The following is a 27,739-nucleotide window of genomic DNA, read 5'->3' on the forward strand; positions in this document are numbered from 1 at the left end:
TGCAGGAGATACGAAAAAATAAACAATGTACACTCCCTGTTACATGAAACTTATTTATCACATCATAATTACTCTCTCTCTCTAAGAATATTTACAGGATGTAGTGTATATTTATATACAGACAACATTTACTTGTGTATTCAAATAGCTGGACCAGTATACTGTATACACAACCATCTCTACAAATGCACAAGAACCAGACTAAACCACCACAGAGACCCATGATCTCAAGTAAAAACTCACAAACTGAAAATCTGTCACAGTACACTAATAATTTGAAGACCCGCGCATCATATGTGGTAGACATATAAAACACAAAGCCACTATATACTTACATCAATCATCAACAAGGTTGCAATCTTAACAAATATTTCTTAGACAAATCCATCTACTTTTATGCATTCTTAAATAGCATTTAGTACCAATGATATAGACTTTAGCCTTAGACAGATATATCTCTCATTCTACAACAAACATTATACACATGCACAAAGCACTGTAATGGAACAAAATATATACCAATCTATGCTTGATGCTTGGTTTGATAAAATACTGCAGTACTTCATCTGTTTAATAGATTAAGGAGAATCACCAGACTTTCTATAAATAAATACAATATAAATGTCCAATTTAAATCATGGATTTTATAGTACAGCACATCATACCACAGTGCCGTAGCTAATGAATATTAATTGACCTATTTCTTACTGGAAGGCTACCCAATATTTTAGAGTACTTAGAAGATTGTCACTAATTCTAACTGTGTTTGACCCTCAGTGGTAACTGTTTCATATACTGCACATTATTATTTGGTAAATGTCTCTAGAGTGATAGGAATAGACATTTAAATTTACCTTTGAATCGAAACCTTATTTTAAGAAAAATTGATTAGCAGATTAGCAGATAAAAATGGATGCTAATTTTTCTCCATTACATACAAATCTTTGAGATTAATTCACCTGTTGAGAATTATGCAACAGAAAATACTCTTTCAACAAAATGTACACTTTGCATGATATTTTCTAGAACTGCATAACATTTACCAAAAATAACAGGAAAGCTATTAAGTGTCTTATTTTACCAGGTATGTATTTTGACACTAATACCTTATGCAATATCTACTGTAACCATTTTCTTGCCAATACAAGAAGTCCATTTCATTTTTAAAATTCATATTAAAAGAAAAGTTTCATATGAAAAATAATGTCAAAATATATTTAGGAAAATATATATATATTTTTTTTGGGGGGGGGTTGATGAGTGCTGTCAATGTGTGTGTACATGTGTATTAATGATTGCTGGCAGGAAGGTTTTGTGGGGGGTTAACGGGTGCTGGCATATATTGGGCCACAGATGTGTATGTATTGGAATACTGATGCATTTTATAATGTGTTGGGTCACAGTTGTATGGCATATAAAGAATTTGGGGCACATATGAGTGGCATATGTATTAGGGGCATTGTGTGGCACAATTGTGAATTGAAGGCACAGCTATGTGGCATACAATACATTTGGGACACAGTTGTGTCACAAATTATATATTGGGTGCACAAATGTGTGGGGTATTATGTATTGGAAGCACAAATGTGTGGCATATAAAGTATTGGAGGCATAGATGTGTAGCATAATTATAAAGTGGTGATACAGCTGTATGGCATATAATGAATTTGAAGCACAGGTCTGTGGCATATTATTTATTGGGGCACAAATACGTGGTATATTATGTATTGGGGTAACAGTTGTATGGCATATAATGAACTGTGTTAAGATTCATGTTAAAATTTGGCACTCTGTTGTGTTAATTATTAGTTGGGGCATTTCTGTATGATATGTTATGAATTTGGGACTCTGCTGTGTGACAGGGTGTAGTATGGTATGCCGGCGGCCGGGCTCCCGGCGACCAGAATACCGGCGCCGGGAGCCCGACCGCCGGCATACCGACAGTGTGGCGAGCGCAAAGGAGCCCCTTGCGGGCACGGTGGCGCGCTACTCTTGCCACGCTATTTTATTCTCCCTCCAAGGGGGTCATGGACCCCCACGAGGGAGAATAGCTGTCGGTATGCCGGGTGTCAGGATCCCGGCGCCGGTATACTGTGCGCCGGGATCCCGACATTCAGCATACTGAAGACCACCCGTGTGACATACTGTTTTAGAAACTGGGGACATTGATGCATGGCATAATATTAATTTAAGTCAGTAGGTGTGGTGGTTTGCCATAGCCCTGCCCATGGGTAGCCACTCCCCTTCTATAACTGCATTCCTACCTGGCTTCTTGGCACTGCAGCTGATGCAGTCCCTAGAAGCCGGATGGCTTGTTAATTTGTGCTCATGTGCTGAATCATGATCCTGCACATGCACTCAATTTCAGACCACCCAGCCAACAAGGACCGCTACTATTCCTGAACCTAGACATGTCAATCAATAACTAATCTACTTTCACACTTAAATTCTGGTATAAAAAGGCATACTGTACAATGCAATTTTAAATTATGTTAGTGATTTTGCCATCACCATCTAATGTGATAAGCAATTCCATAGCTTTACTACACTTACTGTAAAGAAACCCTCCTATGTTTATGGTGCAACTGCTTTATGCGATTGATGACCACTTTTGTATGGACCTTGATGCAAAAAAGTTAATTTTACCAATCTGTGTACTGATCTTGTAAAGTACATATGTATACATAAAGTCAACGCTAAAATGCTTTTTTCATATCAAGTTTCTCTAACCAATTTATAATGTAACCCTTATATATTATTCACTGTCATAATTAGGTTGCCAACTCTGAGCACTCTAATGTTGTCATATGTCCATCTGACAATGAGTTGCCAAAAACGATACCCATATTTAATATGTGGTCTAGCTAGTGATTGATGCTATCATAATGCCATGATTCCATCACACAATTTATTGTGTCACACAACACCATTTTAAATATTCCAGGGATTTGTTTGCTGTAGCAGCAGCTGCTTGCACTGTGCTGTTAGTAATCTTTCTGTGATTTCTTTATTAGTTTTATCCAACTACAGTGTGGTACTTTTAAAGTGCAGCATAATAATCACACCTGCCTATGTGCATTAGACTACTGTACATTTATGTATATTGTTTCCTCTGTAATGCCTGTGCCCAGTTTTGCCTATATAGTTTCTGGGAAAATGACTTCTCTGTTAATGACCCAGCAGAGTTTACGGTTATCAGCAAATATAAACACTTTACATTTTAATTCACCTTAAAGATCATTAAAGATTGTGAGATTAAATACAATCTCACAAGGGTTCTAATGATAAGATTAATTGGAATTCCATTTGAGCCAAGCTTTGGGTGTGGTGAACTTTAGGATATTATGGGATCAAACTGGATAATGAAATATATAATTATTTTCCCATTAGGTCAGGAATTGAACTATCTCTGCAGATTAGTATTATGTAATAGTTATTTATAATCAGGTTGTCTATTACATGATCTTTATTATTTGATTATTACATTATTATTTGTGTGTGTGTGTGTGTGTGTGTGTGTGTGTGTATATATATAGTATACCACTATGTGTGCCATTTGTGTTTTATGTGTAATGTACTTTTGTGCTTTATCTATGTGTACACCTTTGTGGTTATGAAGTCCACCTCCGTGGAAGTGCTGGGGCACCCTGGAATGCATGATGCCAGCTAGGTGGAATGAATGAAAGCATCTTCCAGGTGAATGTGGAGGCGTGAACGAAAGTGTGCCACGATGTGTGATCCTGGAGCGAGGATGCTGGAACATAAGCGTGACTCCACGGGTGTCCAGAGGGGTATTTAGAAGGGTAAGTTTCTATGTACTGCTTTGTCGTTTTACTTGTACCATTCTGTTGAAGGAGTGGGTGCTCCAAAACTGTTAACCATTGATGATATAATATAGGCCTTGTTTATAAGTTCTAAAATGCTCTTTGATGAAGGATATGGATTGTTGAATGTGAACCAGGGCTGGGTGACTATGTTGCCTTTGAGTGCCGGCTGCTATGGATGAAGAGCTGTTGCCTGCCATTTTAGTGCCAGCTTCTGTGAAAGGAGACCTCTTGTCTGCCATGTGAGCATGTGCAATATACATTGTGTTGGGTGCTCCAGCACTATAGTGGGGCAGGTGAGCGGACAGTACCAACATGGGCTGCGGATGTGGCAGTTTCATCTCAAGGAAACACAACCTAACTGTCCGCACTGCACTCCCTATTGTCCTGCTCAAATCACAGGAGGGGCATGCCCATTTTGTCAGTCCTGGGCCCCGTCATTTCTGATGGTACCGCTGGTAGGTGGACCCTGCTTGCAAAAGCTGATATACTGTACTAGGTGATGGGAGAACACAAAGAGGGAGAGGGGTGTAAAGCTAAGGAAAGCAGTGTCTGGAAGGTTAGAAGGAGGGGTGGTAAGCTCCAGGGCATAAATGAGTCTTAAGGTCATGTTTTAAAGATATAATTTGAAGGTAAGTCTGATGGAGCATGCGAGGGTATTCCGGAGGTGATCAGGGAGGAGGGGAGGAGTACGTCATTGGCAAAGCAAAGTTGGTGGGAGGTAGTGTGAGTGGAGATATATCTCATATATAGCTACTCTTCTAGTTATACGTGTATATAGCAAAGAATCACAGATGCTATTTATTTGCAAAATAGACCTTTTGAAAATAAAACCTGTAAGATATACATCTTGTGCAAATGCATACAAACATTTTATTAACATTGGTAACCTGGCAGTTCATAAACCATGCATACAGATAATGCTACACGTCAAGGCATTAGTACAATTCTTTCATACGTGCTAGTAAAATTCTTGATAAAATCAAGCTGATGTCTACAAAGAAACTTGCACATTATTAATATTCTCATCACAAACACAAGAAAGAATAACAAGTGGCTAAAATGTACACAGCAATAAAAGGTTGAAATTGAGGTGCCATTATACTCAGTATTAGTTTATCTGACTCTATTGTCAAATAAATAATCAAAATGTAACTACTTTTCTATATCAAACCAAACAACAAACAACAATAACAAATCAAACAAACAAAAAAGGAAGGAGTATTTTCCTGAAGTAGAGTACTTGGAAATATTTATTTTTGTCCAAAAAATGGCTATCAACCCCAAATATCCTGCATTGGTGTGTGCTATAATGGTCAAACCAGCAACACAATTATATGTAGCAGCACATTTATGATCCAATGGGTTAGGGACAAAAAATAAATAAAAATGAAGCACAGTTTGATCATCTAACTAATTTGACTGTATTTACAGTACTTTCCTCCATCTCTTCCATGTTATTAAGGAAGAGATTAGCGCATATTATTTTGGAATGATAAATCTAGCTTTCATTGGTGTCTCATGGATTTAAATTTCTTTATAACATATTCACTTGCAAGTGGTAGTGAGCTTTCCCATTAACTATCTTTTTTTGTATTCATTTTGCACCATATTTATAATGCACACTGCTTCCCTTTACAGTAGCTTTTTCCAGTTTATTGTTTCTATGATATATCCATTTGTGAATAAAATATAGTTTGTACTCTAGGTTATTTCTCTTTTTTGTTCTCACATTAACATATACGGGAGGGGGGGTTTAGAATTTTTTCCTATTTTTCTAATAAGTAAAATGTTTATTATTTCACCGTGTACAGTACAGTTAATTATTTGTTTTCGTTATGTGTATTATTACTCTGTATAATGGTTGTTCCACAGCTGTTATGAGTTCCTTGATTTTTGTCTATGTACTGTAAAAAAACAGCCATTTTGAGCTGTTTAAAGCTCTGCAATATTTCACAATCTTATTGAACTGTTAAATTAAATTTCTCATACGTCTTAGAGGATGCTGGGGTCACATCAAGAACCATGGGGTATAGATGGGATCCGCAGGAGACATGGGCACTTTAAGACTTTCAAAGGGGTGTGAACTGGCTCCTCCCTCTATGCCCCTCCTCCAGACTCCAGTGTTAGAATTGTGCCCAGGGAGACTGGATGCACTCTGATGAGCTCTACTGAGTTTCTCTGAAAAGACTTATGTTAGGTTTTTTATTTTCAGGGACAACTGCTGGCAACAGTCTCCCTGCTTCGTGGGACTTAGGGGAGAGAAGTTAGACCTGCTTCTAGTGAGTTTAAAGGCTCTGCTTCTTGGCCACAGGACACCATTAGCTCCTGAGGGTCTGATCGCTAGGTACGCCTAGATGCTCATTCCCAGAGCCGGCCGTCACCCCCCTTGCAGAGCCAGAAGTCAGAAGACAGGTGAGAAGAAGAAGCAAAGAAGACTTCAGTGACGGCTTCTGAGGTACCGCACAGCGATCGCGCTGCGCGCCATGCTCACACACACAGCGGCACTATAGGGTGCAGGGCGTGGGGGGGCACCCTGGGCAGCATATAAACCTCTATATGACACTGGCAACAAGGGACATAGTGCCAGGGCACTGTCCTAACCCCAGCCAGTATAAAAGTTTTGAAAAAAATTGCGTGACTGAAGCGCGCCATTACAGGGGCGGAGCTTAGCCCTCACAGCTCACACAGCCCAGCGCCATTTTCTCTACACAGGCTGCAGAGACGCTGGTCCTTCCTCTCACTGCTGCATAAGTATCAGGGTGAAAAACAGGGGGGGGCACAGTAAATTTGGTGCAATATATGTTGATTATAAAAGTGCTGCAGGTCTGGGGCATTATTTAGTGTTTTCAGAACCGTTGGTGAAGCGCTGGGTTGTGAGCTGGCAAACTCCCTCTGTGTCTCTCTGACAGACTTTAGGTGGGTCTGTCCCCTATATGCCCAGTGTGTCTGTGAGTGGTGAATACACGTGTGTCGGCATGTCTGAGGCGGAGTGCTCTTCCCAGGAGGAGGCTGTATTAGGGACACAGATGGCTGTGGGAGTGAACCTGTCGGCACTGCCGACTCCTGATTGGGTAAATATGTTGAATGCTTTGAATGCTAATGTGGCTCTTATTAATAAGAGATTGGATAAATCGGAGTCTCAGAACCAGACATGGAAGAAATCTGTGGAGGATGTATTGTTACAGGTCCAGACCCCCTCGGGGTCACAAAAAAGATAATTTGCCCAGTTGTCAGACACGGATACCGACACGGACTCTGACTCCAGTGTCGACTATAGTGATACCAGATTCGATCCGAAATTAGCAAAGAGCATTCGGTACATGATTGTGGTGATAAAAGACGTATTACATATCTCGGAGGACCCTCTTGTTCCTGACAAAAGGGTCTGCACGTATAAGGGGAAGAAGCCTGAGGTAACATTTTCTCCCTCTCATGAACTGAACACCCTATTTGAAAAGGTTTGGGAAAATCCTGACAAAAAGTTTCAGATTCCCAAAAGGATTCTGGTGGTGTATCCGTTTCCCTCTGGGGATAGGGAAAAGTGGGAGTCACCACCCATTGTGGACAAGGCTCTATCACGGCTGTCCAAAAAGGTGGCTCTTCCGTCCCCTGACACAGCAGCCCTTAAGGATCCGGCGGATTGTAGGCAGGAAACTACATTGAAATCCATTTATGTCACCACAGGTGCGTGGGTGAGTAGTGCTATCAAAATGTGGGCAGATAACTTGTCATCTGATATAGATACCCTGGATAGGGATTGCGTTCTCTTGACGCTAGGTCATATCAGGGACGCTGCAGCATACCTAAAGGAAGCTGCAAGGGATATTGACCTTTTGGGTGAAAAGGCCAATGCCATGGCAGTCTTAGCTAGACGAGCATTGTGGATTCATCAATGGAATGCTGATGCCGACTCTAAGAAAAATATGGAGTCTCTGCAGTATAAAGGTGGTGTCTTGTTTGGTGACGGCCTCGCCGATTTGGTATCTATGGCTACAGCGTGTAAGTCGTCCTTTTTACCTTATGTTCCTGCACAACAAAAGAAAACACATCACTATCAGATGCAGTCCTTTCGGCCCAATAAATACAAGAAATGCTGAGGTTCTTCCTTCCTTGCTACTAGAGGAAGGGGGAAAGGAAAAAAGTCACAGTCGGTGGCAGGTTCCCAGGAGCAGAAGTCCTCTCCGGCTTCTGCCAAATCCATTGCATGACGCTGTGTCTCCTCTGCGGGAGTCTGCACCAGTGGGGGCACATCTCAAACTCTTCAGTCAGTTCTGGGTTCGTTTGGCCCTGGACCCATGGGTTTTAGAAATAGTATCCCAGAGGTACAAACTAGAGTTTCAAGACGTTCCCCCTCGCCGATTTTTCAAATCGGCCTTACCAGCTTCTCTTCCGGACAGGGAGGTTGTACGCGACGCAATACAAAAGTTGTGTCTAAATCAGGTCATTATCAAGGTTCCCCATCACAACAGGGAGAAGGATTTTACTTGAGCTTGTTCGTGGTCCCGAAGCCAGATGGCTCGGTCAGACCAATCCTGAATCTAAAATCCCTCAATTTCTACCTAAGAAAATTCAAATTCAAGATGGAATCTCTCCAGGCGGTGATCTCCACTCTGGAGCAAAGGGATTTTATGGTGTTGGTAGACATAAAGGATGCCTACTTGCACTTTCCCATCTATCCTCCACATCAGGCTTACCCGAGGTTTGCAGTTCAGGATTGTCATTACCAATTTCAGACGTTGCCATTTGGTCTGTCCACAGCTCCGAGGGTTTTCACCAAGGTAATGGCGGAAATGATGGTTCTCCTGCGCAAGCAGGTAGTCACAATTATCCCGTACTTGGACGATCTCCTGATAAAGGCAAGATCCAGGGACCAGTTACTGCAGAACATTACGCTCTCCCTGACAGTTCTGCAACAACATGGTTGGCTCCTAAACTTGCCGAAATCACAGTTGGTGCCGACGACGCGGCTGTCGTTTTTGGGAATGATTCTGGACACAGAATTACAGAGAGTTTTTCTTCAGTGGAAAAAGTTCTGGAAATTCAGAACCTGGTCAAACAAATTCTGAAACCGACATGTGTGTCAGTCCATCAATGCACTCGGTTACTGGGGAAAATGGTGGTGGCCTATGAGGCCATTCAGTTAGGCAGATTCCATGCCAGAGTGTTTCAGTGGGACCTGTTGGACAAGTGGTCCGGATCCCACCTGCACATGCACCAAAGAATAATCCTGTCTTCCAAGACCAGAATCTCACTCCTGTGGTGGCTGATCAGCTCTTACCTCCTAGAGGGGCGCAGGTTCGGGATCCAGGACTGGATCCTGGTAATCACGGTTGGGAGTCTCCGAGGCTGGGGGGCAGTCACACAGGGGGAAAACTTCCGGGGAAGATGGTCAAGCCAAGAAACTTGTCTACACATAAACGTTCTGGAGTTAAGGGCCATTTACAATGGCATTCTTTAAGGGGAACATCTTCTGCACAATCTGCCCATCCTGATTCAATCGGACAATATAACAGCAGTAGCGTACATAAACCGCCAGAGCGGAACAAAAAGCAGAGCGGCATGGTTAGAGGCCACAAAAGTTCTCCATTGGGCGGAAAGACATACAAGCGCTCTGTCATTGCATACAAGCGCTCTGTCATTGATCTTCATTCCAGGATGGACAACTGGGAAGCAGACTTCCTCAGCAGACACGATCTCCATCCAGGGGAGTGGGGTCTTCATCAAGAGGTCTTAACAGAAGTGACAAGTCATTGGGGAATTCCTCAAATAGACATGATGGCGTCTTGTCTCAGCAAGAAACTGCACAGATACTGTTCCAGGTCGAGGGACCCTCAAGCAATAGCAGTGGACACACTAGTAATACCATGGGTGTTTCAGTCAGTGTATGTATTCCCTCCACTTTCTCTCATTCCAAAAGTGTTAAAGATCATAAGAAGAACAAAGGTTCAGGCGATCCTCATTGTTCCAGATTAGCCAAGGAGGGCTTGGTATCCAGATCTTCAGGAATTACTCATAGGAGATCCCTCGCCTCTTCCTCTACGAGAGGATCTGTTACAGCAGGGGACGTGCGTGTATCAAGACTTACTGCGGCTACATTTGATGGTTGAATGCCAGATCATAGCCCGAAAGGGTATCCCCTGTGAAGTCATTCCCACACTTCTTCAGGCTAGAAAAGGGGTAACGTCTAAACATTACCACCGTATGTGTCTTGGTGTGAATCCAAGAAGGCTCCTACGGAAGAGTTTCACTTAGGACGTTTTCTTCATTTTCTACAAGCAGGTGTGGATGCGGGCCTAAAGTTGGGCTCAAATAAAGTACAAATTTAAACCTTATCGGTTTTCTTTCAAAAACAATTGGCCTCCCTTCCAGAAGTTCAGACTTTCGTGAAAGGCGTGTTGCACATCCAACCTCCCTTTGTGCCCCCAGTGGCTCCATGGGATCTTACCGTGGTATTGCAGTTCCTTCAATCACATTGGTTTGAACCTTTGCAGAAGGTAGAGTTAAAATTCGTAACTTGGAAAGTGGTCCTGTTGTTGGCCTTGGCATCCGCGAGGCGGGTATCTGAATTAGCGGCTTTGTCTCACAAGAGCCCCTATTTGATTTTCTATGAGGATAGAGCGGAGTTGAGGACTCGTCAGCAATTTCTGCCGAAAGTGGTTTCATCATTCCACATGAACCAACCTATTGTGGTGCCAGTGGTTACTGGCGCCTTAGTGGAATCGAAGTCTCTCGATGTAGTCAGAGCTTTGAAAATTTATGTCACCAGAACGGCTCAGATTAGGACACCGGCGGCTCTGTTTGTCCTGTTTGCTCCCAACAAGATTGGTACTCCTGCATCCAAGCAGACTATTGCGCGCTGGATCTGTAATACGATTCAGCATGCCCATTCTACGGCTGGATTACCGTTACCGAATTCGGTGAAGGCCCATTCTACCAGGAAAGTGGGTTCGTCCTGGGCGGCTGTCCAGGGGGGTCTCGGCCGAGCAGCTACTTGGTCGGGTTCAAATACCTTTGCGAAGTTTTACAAGTTTGATACCCTGGCCGAGGAAGACCTCATGTTTGGTCAATCGGTGCAGCAGAGTCGTTCACACTCTCCCGCCCGTTCCAGACCTTTGGTATAACCCCATGGTTCTTGATGTGACCCCAGCATCCTCTAAGACGTATGAGAAAATAGGATTTTAATACCTACCGGTAAATCCTTTTCTCTTAGTCCGTAGAGGATGCTGGGCGCCCGTCCTAGTGCGTACTGTAACTGCAGTTATTAGTTGTGGTTACACACATGTTGTGTTACATTTATAGTCATCCTGTTGCTGATGTTGTTCATGCCGTTGACTTGCGTTGTGTTGAATGCCATGTTGTACGGCGTTCTTGAGGTGTGAGCTGGTATGCATCTCACCTTAGTTAAAAATTAAATCCTTTTCCTTAAAATGTCTGTCTCCCTGGGCACAGTTCCTATAACTGGAGTCTGGAGGAGGAGCATAAAGGGAGGAGCCAGTTCACACCCCTTTGAAAGTCTTAAAGTGCTCATGTCTCCTGCAGATCCCGTCTATACCCCATGGTTCTTGATGTGACCCCAGCATCCTCTACGGACTAAGAGAAAAGGATTTACCGGTAGGTATTAAAATCCTATTATCTGGCAACTGCCATTTTTTGTGCCCCGACAAATTGTACTTACAGTAGTATTTATCCATTTAAAAGTTGCATTGCAGATGCCATCTTTGAACATACAGGACAGGACTATAAAGACAATCTGTCATCTTTGTTTTTTGGCAGAAGTTCTGCTGTGTAAGTTTATTATTTTGCTGGTCTGAGCTCCCAAACTATATTTAAAAAAATGTGCTTAACATCACTATAAACTTGCTTTTGATAAAATGATCATGTGCTGCAGACACTTTTGAATTTACAGTACAGCATATTTGACACTGACTACTGTACAATGTTGGTTATTGAGCTAATAGAATGCTGAGCTGCTCAGAGAACTACTGTATGGAGGTCTTTTTACAGTCATTATGCTTAATGTTTGTTTTATGTTTTTTCTTTGACATGTATATGTATGTGGTCTTGTGGACTGATACTAAGTGGCACATTTATGTACAAAAATATTCAAGATATATTTTATACTGCTCTGCACTGATCTGTCATAAAGGATCTACAGTAGCACTATGCTATCCATTTCCCCAAGTTTTTATATTTAGGAGGGGAATTTGAAGGCTCTGACTAGCCTTCCCAACTGTGATGGCATTGTCCCAAATGGCCAGACAGTTAGGGAAGAAACTCCCATTTTTACTGTTGCTCTACATAGAAGAGCTTTGGTGAATGGATGCTGCATGCAATTGCCATGGTGTATTTTCAATGGAAATTAACAGGATTGAGCAGTATTGCATATCAGAAGCACTGTCTACTCTTGGTCATGTATGGCCCTTCTGTGATGCATGGCTTCACCCATCTTTTGTAAATACTTAGCAAATACTGACTTGTCCCAATTAGACAATTCTAGAACATTGGGAGGTAGACAAAAATAAAGATAATAACAACCCTTTAGTGAATATTATATTTAGAGAAATATAGTAGGCATAAAATATGCAGCATTGAGATCATTTTACAAATTGCAGGTTGCAAAATAATAAACATATTTCTTTATTGATTTTATTATTGATATTTTCTATGGCATTATACTTTTGTATTCATAATTTGTTAATTTATCAATACTGAAACAGTTTAATATCGTAATTCATTTTCCTTACTTACCCTTTCTTACAAATTGTAAAATGATTATTTGATTAGGACCATGAGTTACTGTTTGCAATAAATCTTAAATGCCAAGAAAAATTGTAAAATAATAAAAAGTTGTACATACCTAGATATGCTGTAGATACTTGGTGGACTCATTTGAAAAAAAAAAGGACTGTAAAAAGGGTTACAAACAATACCTGTAGAAGGTTACTTAAATCTCTAGTATGATGCGATTACCTTTAAGGTCATTTAAATGTAGATTTTTCAGTCATTTTAATTTATTTAATCCTTTAGTTGGGTCTTATAGCTTGTACAGACCTATAAAACACTGCACATAATAGATTTCAGATACAGCAGCTAAACAATGTATATAAATAATAACATAAAAACATCATTAATCTTCTGGATTCTTTTCACTTTTAAGTTTTATTATGATTGATTGATTTTTCATTACTTTTCTGTGCCTGTATTACATTCTGGCTTGGTGATTATATACAGTATATATAACTTTACAAAACAAGTTTATTCACCCTACACCACACGCACATTTTATCTGGTGTAAGAGATATACGTGTCTTGTCCATTTTAATGCAGTTTTACACAATTGTGTCCTTCGGCTTGCTGCATTAAATCATTTATATGGTCATCAGACCTTGAAGAAAGTTGCAACCATCTGTCATTAAGATAATATTTTTTACTTTGTGTTCTCTGCTGGAGTATATTACCCTGTTACATTTAACTATTTTTTGTCTTAATGCTTTTCTGTCCCATGGAACATTTAACAATCAGGATAATGGGTATTTTGAAATGAATGGAAATGTATTACCTTTAAAATGAGGCCCTATCACTTTGTAAACAAAGTTATATTTTTGAAGTATTGTTAATATATAATATACTTCTATGTTTTTGAGTTTTAGAAACCATGAATGATAACTAAAATTAATCAACTTGGCTTAGCACCAAAACATATTTACATTTTTACATGTGCATAGTTTGTTTGCGAACTCATTCAGCAATCAGCACATCCATTTGTGCACTTCTACAATGTGAAAATATGTGTGCATTGAAAGGGGCTGATCTCCACACTCTTTCTAAGATGTGGCAGCATTGCAGCTGATCATTAGCTTGTCAAAGCTTGGAGATACAGTGTCGAGAGATAAATTACTAACCAATCAGCTTTTAACTGTCATTTTACAGGCTGTGTTTGAAAAATTATGGGACCTTATTGATTGGTATTTTATCCCTCTCCAAGATTTAATAAATCTCCCGCTATACTGGATGTCAGAAACATCTGTATTCAAGTCAGTTGGGACATTCTGCAATAAAAAAAAACTGTTAACATTGCGCATTTGTCAAATGGGTGGGTATGCCTTACGTGCTGGTTAGATTTGTAATTGTTGAATTAACTCTTTGAAATTGCAATGTCTTAAAATTTGCTTGTTGTACGCTATTTACATAACATGACAAGCAACATGTTAAGTGAAGGGTTGATGTCTTTATGTGATACTCCACAACTACACATATATCACTTTGAGTAGTGTACCCTTGCAGCCTGCTGTTTGCCACATGGGACCACAGATGCACCAAACATTAAATCCACCAGAATGTTCTTCATAGACACCCTTAGAAAATGAATAAAGAGGAGTTAAAAAGAGCTTATGAAAACAGAGGGCATTTTTGTTGTTGTAGTGCTGATAAAGGAAGGAGATGATGTAGAAATAAATGAGATGCAGGGGTGCAAAGCAAAAGGTGCCATCTCTAGTGAGTTGTGAAGACATTACTCAGGGATAAGACAAAACCTCTTTGCAGAGCAGAAAAAAGTAGAACTTGGCCCAGTGTTCAGCAATCTGGTTATGCAGTGTAGAAACCCATTGAGAGAGAGGACCATAGTGACAATTGTTAGCTACTGTGAACTGTATAGATGGGTTAAAGATCAGTCTAGAATAGGGAAGGACACAGATCATCATTGGTTAGCATACAGCAATGGTTTGCAACTGATAGTCAATGGTTTGCCATTGACGGCAGAGTTTCAATGTATGCCGACATAGATAGTGGAGATCCAATGGTAATGTGATGATGGGATTTTTTGGAACCCACGCGGCCCTTAGCATCACCCTCCCATTGCATCTCCCAAAATCCTGCCACCCTTTTCTGATTGACTCCTGTTTTGATGTGTTCCTTCTATTTTGAACAGTCATATATTTCTGTCAATGGTTTCTATTCATTAATGTAAAGTATTTATGGCACCTTCAATGTTGACAGATAATTTTTAATGATTGTATGGTCATCCAAGTTTCAAAGTAGCAACTGCCTTTCAAGTCCAACTAAAGTTCTACAAAGACTGGCAAACACTCTTTCTAAAGTCAGCTACTACAGGTCCTTGTCAGGATTTCACTATTAAGCTTTAAGCACCCTTAGTGAGATAAGCTTAAAAGAGACCAAAGTATTGCTGAGACCTGTTGTGCCACAAACAAATTCCAGTGGTCCGGTGTAAGCTGTATCAGACAGACGGTGTCAGACAGTGAAGCCAGAGCTCCACTGAATTTTGTGCTGAGTGAGATAAAATCACTGCTTCGTGTGTGTGTGTGTGTGTGTGTGTGTGTGTGTGTGTGTGTGTGTGTGTGTGTGTGTGTATTTTATATGTATATATATATATATATATATACATACATACATACACAAACTGCCATTTTGTGAGAGAAACTTTATTTTAAAACATGATATAATCAGCATCCTCCATGAAAAATTACCTATTTAATGTTGTTCTTGACATTTTAGATAATAAGATTGTAGAAGTTGTAGGCAGTTTAGTAAAGTACACAACCATCATTGAATGCACAGTGTTATGAGCTTGTAGTAAGTTACTGTTAGATATGTAATGTGCTATTAAACTGGTAAGATTGATATTTAGATAAGGGAACAAGAACTCTCAGTTATTATTTTGTAGTCTAAATTTTAGTTAAGATAAAAGCAAGAGTCATATTCATATCTTATCCTAGTTATGTTGTATAGTGGTTTAGAGAATCATTGTTTTAAGTAGCCTGCAATACTAATTAAGAGCCATTGTTGTGAATTTTACTAATTTATGTTTTATTTGTATTGTATGCCAAATCCACAATATATTGTTTTGCATAATTCTTTACGCAATGTGCCTCACTTTCGCCTTTACTGTGGAGGCCTTAGTAAGGGTTCACTACGGCTGGCCGGCGGTCGGGCTCCCGGCGACCAGCATACCGGCGCGGGGAGGCCGACCGCCGGCTTACCGACAGTGTGGCGAGCGCAAATGAGCCCCTTGCGGGCTCGCTGCGCTCACCACGCTACGGGCACGGTGGCGCGCTACGCGCGCCACACAATTTTATTCTCCCTCTATGGGGGTCGTGGACCCCCACGAGGGAAAATAAGTGTCAGTATGCCGGCTGTCGGGCTCCCGGCGCCGGTATACTGAGCGCCGGGAGCCCGACCGCCGGCATACAGAAGACCACCCCTTAGTAATACAGGTTGATTTTGTTTGGTACAAGTTTTAGTTTACTGACTGTCTTTTGGAGCAAAAATACTTGCCTCTCTGCTATGGTGTGAAAGAGGGAAGTAATGAGAGTCATTAAGAACCATTAGAAATGAATATCAGGGCCTTTGATAATCCATTTATCAGAAATAAAAGTATTTGAGTTACCACATTTGCAGAAACTAGAAATAGCTATAAGTGACACTTAATTGATAATTGAATACTTAACTTTCACTGTATAAAATATCATAATCTGGCATTACAACTTTTGTTTACATTTCTATCCATTACATTGTTAAACAAATATACACGCAGAGATATCACAGTGTAACTTAAACAGCCTAGGGGGAAAATTTATTAGGGCATGGTTTCTCACTAGTGTTTTAAAATGGCACTAGAAATTAATGCTAAACAAGCCAGGTTTAGCATTGCCATTGTCATTTTAAAATTATTGGTCAAAGCCACTGATAACCCATGGTTGTGACAAACTGCGCCTTAGTAAATGTTCCTCTAGTGAAGGAGCATTTCAACAGAGGAGGGGGCCCATGTGTGGGCTCCAGGTGGGCCCTCTCCTCATGTTCTGGAGGCTAAATCTGTACTACACATGCACAGTCACCATTTTAGTGGTGATTTTTGCACTGCAGCTGAATCTCTGACACGGGAATCTGGAAAGGTAAGTAATAAAAGCATGGGTCCAATGTGTGCGGTGTGGGCCCCTCCTGGACCCAGGGGCCCGTGTGCACAGCACACATTGCACCCATTATAAAAACACCAATGCCCTAGTGTACATTGTTAACTATGGCAATAAATATCACGGGAACATGGTGCAATTTGCTGAAATCACCAGTTCATGGAATGTATTAATGCAAGTTACAAAGCACCATATGTTTAAAAGGCAAAATTTCTAATGTCAAACATAATTCGAAGCAAGTTTCTATCCAGATTTTTTCAGTGTTCTGAATACAAATCAACAAATTTAATAAGCTGCTTGCAAATCACTGGCAAACGCTCCAAAAATTGCAAAACAATAAAGGTGCATCTGACAGGCAAAATGGCTCAAATTGCTTGCTGTGTGCCCTTGGTTGGCTGTAATACAGCTGCTGACAATGTGGACTGTAAGTACTGTAGTTGTGTGAAATGAGCAATGGCTTGTGTTCAGAGAGTAAGTGTATTGTGCTAATCAGATGAAAGTCATTAATGTGTCCATTTTATGAGTTCTCTCTAAATAAATGGTTAAATGTCAATTTCCACTGGTGGGAAAGAGAAGTGTACATATATTACTTGACACCTGCCGTACAATTAAACCACATCTGCACACAAACTGTCAAAATGAAGGGGATCATTCCGAGTTGTTCGCTCGTTGACGATTTTCGCTTTATTGCGATTAGTCGCTAAGTGCGCATGCGCAAGGTTCGCAGAGCGCATGCGCTTAGAAATTTTACACAAAAGTTAGGTATTTTACTCACGGCATAACAAGGATTTTTCATCGTTCTGGTGATCGTAGTGTGATTGACAGGAAGTGGGTGTTTCTGGGCGGAAACTGGCCGTTTTCTGGGAGTGTGCGAAAAAACGCTGGCGTTTCTAGGAAAAACACGGGAGTGTCTGAAGAAACGGGGGAGTGTCTGGCCGAACGCTGGGTGTGTTTGTGACGTCAAACCAGGAACGAAACTGACTGCACTGATCACAATGTAGGAGTAAATCTGGAGCTACTCAGAAACTGCTAAGAAATTTCTATTCGCAATTCTGCTAATCTTTCGTTCGCAATTCTGCTAAGCTAAGATACACTCCCAGAGGGCGGCTGCTTAGCGTGTGCAATGCTGCTAAAAGCAGCTAGCGAGCGAACAACTCGGAATGAGGGCCCAAGTGTAATGCATGCTGCAAGGTATTTATATACTGTGTAGCTTTTAATGAGCAAATACCACATACCATATTTGTGTAACATCCGCTTATCTGCTTCAAGCCTAATACTGCAAATTGCCATAAATATTGATACAGCCAACTAGAAGCTGTTTTAGGAATCTTACCAAAAAAGTTAAAGCATTTTAGCACTAACCAGAATAATATGTATTATTATTATTATTATTATTATTATTATTATTATTATTGTAAAGAAACCACAATGAAATAATTGTGTATTGGATACTTGAACTTGCAAGCTCAGTAAATGTGATTTTGAGGAAAAATTCAACTTTTTGGCATTTTCAAAACAGTAACTGAACATTAATGCAAATGGCTGTATCAAGAGCAGCATTAAAAAAAGGTAAATCAACATGTATTGTATTTGTAGCTGACTTTTTCCAGCACTCAGGTAATCCTACACTATTTCATTCAGGTGGCTTTTACAGATTTGTACATAATCTTCTCCTCTACTTGAGATCTGTATTTTTTTTCTGGCAAGGGTATGAACTATTTTTTTTCCCTCTGGGAGCTTCTCTTTAACAAGAAATAACATACACAGAAAACCATTTGTGAATGCAAGTATTTATCCTTCGTCAGGAGGCAATAAATCCCTGCAAAGTACATTATTTAAATTATTTAAGTGAACAATAGCATATAACAGCTTTAATTTTTTACACAAATTTAACAAAAACATTGACATTGTCAATTCCTTTTTTTATGAAAACTTGGAAATGTGAGAACATACTGTATGGGCTGTACAGAGAAAATGGGGTGAATGTAATAGCCTTCGAGAAGCAGGAATTGTGAGACTTTGGGGTACAGTATATTTACTAAAGAGCTTTTTTTTAAGCAGAGATGTTGCTCATAGCAACCATTCAGATTCTAAATATTATCTTCCAGAAGCTGCTAGATAAATGATAAGTACAGATGGAGCCACGCTACTCATGGCTCCGTCTGTGACTAGGTGCGCCCACCCGGGCGCACCTATTGCCTACAGCACCCCCATCTGCCTGGGCGTGTACGCCCGTGATGGAGATGCACCCCATTCACTTGAATGGAGAGCGTCTCCATCCTCGCGCCCAGACAGAGATGCTCTGAATGGGAGTGTCTCTGTGCACTCCCAGCGTGACTATGTGGACGGATCGCCTAGCCGGGAGAGCTTCTTTGCGATGGAGCCACCTCAGATGAGCGCGGCTCCATATGTAGATGTGATTGGTTTCTATGGGCAACATCTCCACTTCTAAAAACACGCTATTTAGTCAATATACTCCTTTGTGTGAGTTCTCCCATTTTTTTTAAGCGTCAGTCATTTTCACGGCAATCCCAGTGTAAATGATTGCTGCTTTTAAAAAAATGGGAGAACTTGCACAAAGTCTTCCTCTTCCTGCTTCTCACAGGCTATTATATTTCCCCCCAGGCATCTCTATATAAATGAAAAGGAGCAGTTTCTATTAAATCAACATATAAGAGCATCACATTTTTTTGTGAAATACTGCATTTTTATAACATCATCAAGCAAATCAATAGTTTGATGTTCAGTTCTAGATCTATATTATTATTGAATACTCATACTGCTTGATACATTTTTGATTCAGAAAATTAATTCCCAAAATTCAGGCACTGATAAGTAGATATATCAAATAAATGTTAATGAAATGCCAATAGTGTAGCTGCAGTAACCTATGGATGTAATTTAATCTGTGATTTAGCCATCTGTGATTTAGCCATGACTCGTGATATATATATATATATATATATATATATATATATATATATATATATATTGCAAGAATTGGTGAAAACAAGCGCCCAAGAGTGTGATTTTTAAAATCAGGGAAAATGAAGGTATAGAGAAACGGATGATAAGGATCGGTTTAAAAACACTTATCTGGTAGGTAGAGACTTGACTCAAGCAGTACTCTTTTTGTGGATTAAGAACATGCGGATAAAACAGAAGAAAACTAACATAGTGTGTACCGTTTATGTTACGTATTATGTTACTGCTTAGTTTCACAGGCCTAATTAGGGAACTAGCTTATTCCCACAGAATATAAATTTGCAGCCTGAGCAGTATATATATTAAAAATACAAAAAATTTAATAACATAATCACATAAAAACACACATAAAAATAGCTGTATAGCATGCGTACAGAATAAAAATTATATCAGGTTTATCTGTCCATGTAAATGACTGAAATGCATGCGTACAGGATTTAAAATTATTTTAGGCTTATCTGTCCATAAAGAGGAGATGTCTGCAGGTACTCCCAACGCGTTTCGTCCGTCAGCAACAGGACTTCATCAAGGGGATGACCACACTGAGCAAGTTTTGCTCTATTTATGCCCAGAAGGAGGAAATTGGTAATGACATCACTTCCTGTGATTGTCATTAATTTTATTGGAAAACAGTATATCTATAATCTAATATGCACTCAAAACAGTGAAAATTAAATAGAATTATAAGTAGAGTAAAGAAGAACCGAAATTTTTATAGAAAACATGATTAGAAAGTGAATTAACGTCTATTGCCGTCGGAAATGGTGGTGGAACGCATGTGGAACGCATGCGTCATTTCCGGCCGGCGTTGTGTACTTTTAAATGGTGAATTATTCACTGTGTAAGGAGTGGATCGGAAGGTGAACCAGTAATGTGCTGGGACAAGTGGGGAAGAAGAGAAAGAGGATAGCGGTGGCGTGCACCGCCACAGCACTCACTTCACATCCGTGGGAAAGTGAGTGCTAAAAATTTCTGTTCTTCTTTACTTTACTTATAATTCTATTTAATTTTCACTGTTTTGAGTGCATATTAGATTATAGATATACTGTTTTCCAATAAAATTAATGACAATCACAGGAAGTGATGTCATTACCAATTTCCTCCTTCTGGGCATAAATAGAGCAAAACTTGCTCAGTGTGGTCATCCCCTTGATGAAGTCCTGTTGCTGACGGACGAAACGCGTTGGGAGTACCTGCAGACATCTCCTCTTTATGGACAGATAAGCCTAAAATAATTTTAAATCCTGTACGCATGCATTTCAGTCATTTACATGGACAGATAAACCTGATATAATTTTTATTCTGTACGCATGCTATACAGCTATTTTTATGTGTGTTTTTATGTGATTATGTTATTAAATTTTTTGTATTTTTAATATATATACTGCTCAGGCTGCAAATTTATATTCTGTGGGAATAAGCTAGTTCCCTAATTAGGCCTGTGAAACTAAGCAGTAACATAATACGTAACATAAACGGTACACACTATGTTAGTTTTCTTCTGTTTTATCCGCATGTTCTTAATCCACAAAAAGAGTACTGCTTGAGTCAAGTCTCTACCTACCAGATAAGTGTTTTTAAACCGATCCTTATCATCCGTTTCTCTATACCTTCATTTTCCCTGATTTTAAAAATCACACTCTTGGGCGCTTGTTTTCACCAATTCTTGCAACAAATTTTATATGCACGCCAAGCATATTTATATACATTACAAGCTGCCGCTCTGATAACTTATTGAGAAGTGCTTCTATATGAAATAGGGACTTTTACTTCACGTATTTTCTTTTATATTCACTACGTTTTATCATATTTTTAAACAATATTTCTACTGTATATTCTGTGCATAATTACCACATAAACTGCACCCGAGCGCCGTAGTCTCCAATTCTATATATATATATATATATATATATATATATATATATATATATATATATTAAGTCTAGTGGCCCACTGAGCTATTCTCTAAGGAAGGAGAAATAGAAAACAAAGGAAGGTACTGCGCTCTTAATTAAGTTTCGACATGGCAGAAAGAACAATCGTGATACTTTAAATATCACACAATATGAAACATTTATTTATTAACAGTATATAATGAATAAAAAAAGTGCCTAGCTAGTTAATAATAAATATAAAAACACATGTGTACAAATATATTATTTAAATATAAAAGATCGAATTAATATAATTAACTATATAAAAACATATAATATCAATAGCAGCTCAGTTGTACTGGCAAGTGAAGACCCATTGTTGTTATTCAAGTCTATAGGTGCACAACAATGTCTATAGGTGTCGTGATGGATTGCACCTGAATGAGGAGGAGTCTGCGGTGCTGGGGGGTAGGATGGTTAGAAGGTTGGAGGAGCTTTTAAACTAGGAGCCTGGGGGGAGGGTTAAGCTAGTATCTACGGGACAAAGAGGGAGAACAGTAAAAATCGGGGTAAGGAACAATTTGGGGGAGGAGAAGGGGGAGCGAAGGATCAGCAGGCAAGGGTATCTGCATGGGTATTGACACCGGATTTACGGACACTGGTATTGTCCGAGATATTCCAAAATTATTACCTACGGGTGAGTATTCTACAACGATGCAGAATATAGAAAAGGATGTCCAAAGCATAAAGGAAGATACTAACATCAGGGGGCGGGTCATAGAAAGCCTTATTACGTCAAATAGTGCTAGTAGTGAGGAAGGAGGTATTAAATATGATGGGGGTGGTAATGGGGGGAGGAGATTAACAATAGGTAAGAGTAATTCCAGAAAGTCACTTGTAAATACAGATAAGATACCATTAAAACAAACCGTCAAGGGAAACACTATGCTAAAATGCATGCTTGCGAATGCAAGAAGCCTATTGGGTAAAGTGGGAGAATTGGAATGTCTTGCATCAAAATTCCAATATGATATTATAGGTATTACGGAAACATGGTGGGACGACTCCCACGACTGGGTTGCGTTTTTGGAGGGTTATTCTCTTTTTAGGAGGGATAGGGCTACCAAAAGGGGAGGAGGGATATGTCTCTTCGTTAAACCATCTCTTAAACCATGTGTAATAGATACTATCTGCAAGGGGATTGGAGATAACGTGGAGTCGCTATGGGTTGAGATCACAAGTGAGGGCACTGAGGCAAAGAAACTAGTCATTGGCACGTGTTACAAGCAACCGGATATCAGCATACATAAGGAGGAACAACTCCTACAGCAAATAGAAAAAGCAGCAGGAATGGGGGACATCCTAGTGTTAGGAGACTTTAACTATCCTGATATAAATTGGAGGAACGATTCATGTTTAAAAACTAGGAGCAACAGGTTTTTAAATACATTGAAGGATCAACTAGAGGTAAAACTATTCTGGACCTAGTTATTACCAATAACGTGGATATTATATCAAACATTATCAAACATTAAAGTTGGGGAGACCTTGGGAAACAGCGATCATTATATGATCACTTTTGACATCAGTTTCAAGAAAAATAGCTATAAGGGAACAACCAAGACATTAAACTTTAGAAAAGCTAACTTTAATATTCTGAGACGGGCACTAAACGGCATTGACTGGGATGAGTTGTTTCATGGCAAGGACACTTCAGAAATGTGGGATACTTTAAAAGGGTTGCTTGAAAGCAATATTCACAAATTCATTCCAATGACCAGTAAACGCAAGAGTATTAAGCACAAACCAATGTGGCTTAATAAGGAGGTCAAAGAAGCAATGGCTAATAAGAGGCGTGCTTTTAAAACATTTATATCTAATGGAGGGGAGGAGTCATTCTGGTTTTACAAGGAATGCAATAAAAGATGCAAAAAAGTTATAAGAGCAGCTAAAATGCTATTGAGAGTAAAACCAATCCTAAAAAGTTTTATAAATATATAAACAGTAAAAGGTTGAAGAAGGAGAACGTGGGCCCATTAGAGGATGAATTGGGATCCTTGACAAACAATGACAAATTAAAAGCTGAAATATTGAACAATTTTTTTTCGTCAGTATTTACCAGGGAGGATGCACAGGTGGCAGTATTGCTTAACGACAGTGAATGTAATGACTCTTGGCTAGATACCTGTTTAAGAGAGGAAGTAGTCCTGTAGAGAATAAGCAAAATAAAGATTAATAAATCACCAGGTCCAGATGGTTTGCATCCGAGGGTTATTATGGAGCTTAGGACACAGCTAGCTAAACAGCTATACCTGATTTTCAATAGTTCAATTAGATCAGGCATGGTACCAAAGGATTGGCGCATAGCTGAGGTAGTGCCTTTATTTAAAAAGGGAACTAAAAATAATCCTGGAAACTATAGACCAGTTAGTTTAACCTCTATAGTGGGTAAAATATTAGAAGACATTTTGAGGGACAGCATAGAGGAGCACCTACATGCCACTAAGTTTATTACTAAAAGTCAACATGGGTTTGTAAGGAACAGATCATGTCAAACCAACTTAATTAGCTTCTATGAGGAAGTGAGCAAGAATCTTGACCATGGAAAAGCAGTGGACGTGGTTTACTTAGATTTTGCAAAAGCCTTCGATACAGTGCCACATAGGAGACTGGTCCTCAAATTAAGGGAACTTGGCCTAGGAAATACTATTTTTACTTGGATAGGTAATTGGTTGGACAACAGGGAACAATGAGTATTGGTAAATGGGATGTTCTCCAGCTGGGCACCTGTAGTCAGTGGAATACCACAAGGGTCTGTTCTTGGTCAACTGATGTTCATTATATTTATCAATGATCTAGGAATAGGCCTGGAAAGCCCAGTGTCAATCTTTGCAGATGACACAAAACTGTGTAAGGTAATTAACTCAGAAACCGATGTGGAATCTCTACAGAATGACTTAGTTAAACTGGAATTCTGGGCGTCTAAATGGAAAATGAGGTTCAACATAGAAAAATGCAAAGTTATGCATTTTGGGACAAAAAACACACTTGCATCCTACACTCTAGATGGAGAAAATCTAGGGTAACTATGGTGGAAAAAGATTTGGGGGTGCTCATAGATAATAGGCTTAGTAACAGTACACAATGCCAAACTGCAGAAAAAAAAGGCAAGTAAAGTGCTTGCGTGCATTAAACGGGGCATTGAGACCAAGGATGAGGATGTAATCCTGCCGTTGTACAAATCATTGGTATGCCCACACCTGGAATATTGCATTCAGTTTTGGGCCCCATATTACAAAAAGGACATTGCGGAACTAGAAAGAGTTCAAAGACAAGCTACTAAATTGATTAAAGGTTTAGAGACACTGGAATACGAGGAGAGGCTTACTAAATTAAATATGTATTCACTAGAAAAGAGGAGAATAAGAGGAGACATTATTAATATCTTCAAATATGTAAAGGGACATTACACGGAGCTAGCAACTGATTTATTTATTAAAAGAACTCTGTATAGGATGCGTGGGCACTCACTGAGGCTAGAAGAGAGAAACTTCCGTACACAACGTAGGAAAGGGTTCTTCTCTGTAAGGGGAATAAAGATTTGGAACTCACTGCCGGAGGAAGTAGTAATGGTAGACTCTATAAATGCATTTAAAAACGGATTGGACAAATTTCTAACAGGAAAACGTATCAAGGGCTTTAGCATTTAGCATATTGACATTAAAATTATCTGGGAGTGGTAGGAATCATTGCTGTAAATCGGTACTAAACAATTACTTCAGCATGCACATTATAAAATAAACAGATTAATGCAGAATACAGGTTGAACCCGATGGGCATTTTGCCTCTTTTCAACCTCACTGACTATGTAACTATGTAACATGCACAGTTATATGGTTCAACCTTAACGGAGAGTGTTAATTACCAGCAGAAAAACCAATGCTGAATGTGAACTCTTAAAGTAAGGACCTGATGTGTGTCAAAAAGGCAGCAATCTGTTTGCAATGTTATACCAGCAGTCTGGATATAATGGTAGTCTACTGAAGAAGTAATTTGATTGGCCGCAACAAGCTTGATTGTTGATTAATCCAGATATCAAGGATAAAAGCTGAGAAGCTGCTAGGTGGGCTGGAAAGTGCCAATGCCAGGTGAACAATGGAAGTGCCAAACAGCGGCGGGGCAGGAGGCATCCTGAGCCTCTGACTAGATTTGCTTCTATATTGAACCTTATCAAAGAGTCTTTGATAAAGCTTCAATATAGAAGAGCCCACCTGCACCAACTGCTTTCTGACACCTTCCAAACCTTCAAGACTACATTCATTTGAAAACACCATCTCAGGGATACCAACCTTAGACAATATTTTTTACTGACGTACTGTACTATATACATTGTTTCTGACAGATAACAGTGTAAACACATGAGTTTGACACAAGGGATTCCAACGAAGTGCTTCCTTTGTACCATGCTACACTTTAGGCTGGCTTAATAACTATATCTAATCCTTTCTTATTAGGGATTCTTACAATAGCAAGTCTGCCCAAAGACCTTACTATTATGCAAAAGGACACCACTCTCCATATACGTACTTACAATCAAAACCTGCCCCTCGGTTCCTTACTTTTTAACAAAGAATTATAAACATTATACAGTATTGATGCTTATTGCACCCTTTTGTTTTATGTTTTTGACCTTATGTTTCAGCAGCGGTCATCACTTTTATTACACATATTTAATCACAAATATTACAGTACTACATTATTACAAGCGGTCCATATTTACATAGCTATTGAAAAACTTATTATTATGAAGCAGTGCACTTATTCTCATTCAAGTTATTTTGCATTGTTTAAAATCTATGTTCCAAGATACAAAATAAAGGAACATCTTAAAATGTGTCCAATATCCAATGGAACTAACAAAACATCTGCACTAGATTTGCTGATACAATTGTAGCTAACCTACAAGGCAATAAAATGTTCATATCAGCAGTCATTCCAAGCCATGCTGCACACCTCACAACAGTCATTGTGACTCATCAAAGTGGAGGATAGAACACATTATGGAATTCATTGTCCATGGTAATTTACCACAGACTAATTGATCTTCAGGGGCTATCCAATTAGCACTGAAGTCAGCCCAACAGTGCACTTATTGGAGATTTTTTGGGGGGGACCTGGCGAGGTCCCCAAAATGGGATCCAGTCTGAAGATGGACACTGTCTAGGCCGACAATGTTTAGGTCGACCACTATAGGTCGACAGGGTTGGAAGGTCGACAGGGTTTCTAGGTTGACATGTGCTAGGTCAACAGGTCAAAAGGTCGACATGAGTTTTTAACAATTTTTTCTTTTTTTGAACGTTTTCATACTTAATGATCCACGTGGACTACGATTGAAATTGTAATCTGCCTGAAGCATGGCAGGCGAAGCGAGCCATGCAAGGGGACACGGTGCACTAACTGGGGTTCCCCGTCACTCTACAAAGAAAAGAAAAAAAAACTCATGTCGAACTTTTTACCTGGCGACCTAGCACATGTTGACCTAGAAACCCTGTCGACCTTCCAACCCTGTCGACCTAGTGACTGTTGACCTATAGTGGTCGACCTAAACATTGTCGACCTAGACACTGTCGATCTAATGATCCACACACCCCAAAATAATTCCCAATAATTACCCTGTTTTCACGATTGTAGCAGCAAAAGCACATATTGTAGGCCCATGAACTTGTGATGGATTCTATTTGTATTCTCCTGAAAACAGGTAATTTTTTGGGAACTAAAAAGAGCTCTAAATGTATTTCTTGAAAAAAAATTCATGGTAAAGTTAAGTTTTCAGTGCCTGAAAAATTATCAGAGCTACAGTAATTGCATTCCTGCTAAATTGCAAAGGGAATGGAATTACTTTAGCGCTGTGTTTCTAATAATGTACTGACCACATAATGTAAAATGCTTTAATAAACCTGATAATTAGGGTTTCTCCATTATTCTTGTAATTACTGTACTAAAGGATTTTAGCATAAATAAGACAACTGTAATTAAAAGTGGGGGGTTGGATATGTCACCGTAGAAGCAGAAAGAACAAGATTAGCCATAACTACAACTGGCCAATAACATTCATAATTCCATTTCA

The 27,739-nt window shown here is 39.6% G+C and overlaps 1 protein-coding gene across 1 annotated transcript in view; it reads right to left on the reverse strand.

Moving 5' to 3' along the window:
* CSMD1 (CUB and Sushi multiple domains 1) overlaps positions 1-27,739 on the reverse strand; it is a 2,470,978-nt gene that overhangs the window by 1,997,635 nt on the left and 445,604 nt on the right.

This window comes from Pseudophryne corroboree, chromosome 4 (assembly GCF_028390025.1).
Source record: "Pseudophryne corroboree isolate aPseCor3 chromosome 4, aPseCor3.hap2, whole genome shotgun sequence".
NCBI classification, from domain to species: Eukaryota; Metazoa; Chordata; class Amphibia; order Anura; family Myobatrachidae; genus Pseudophryne; species Pseudophryne corroboree.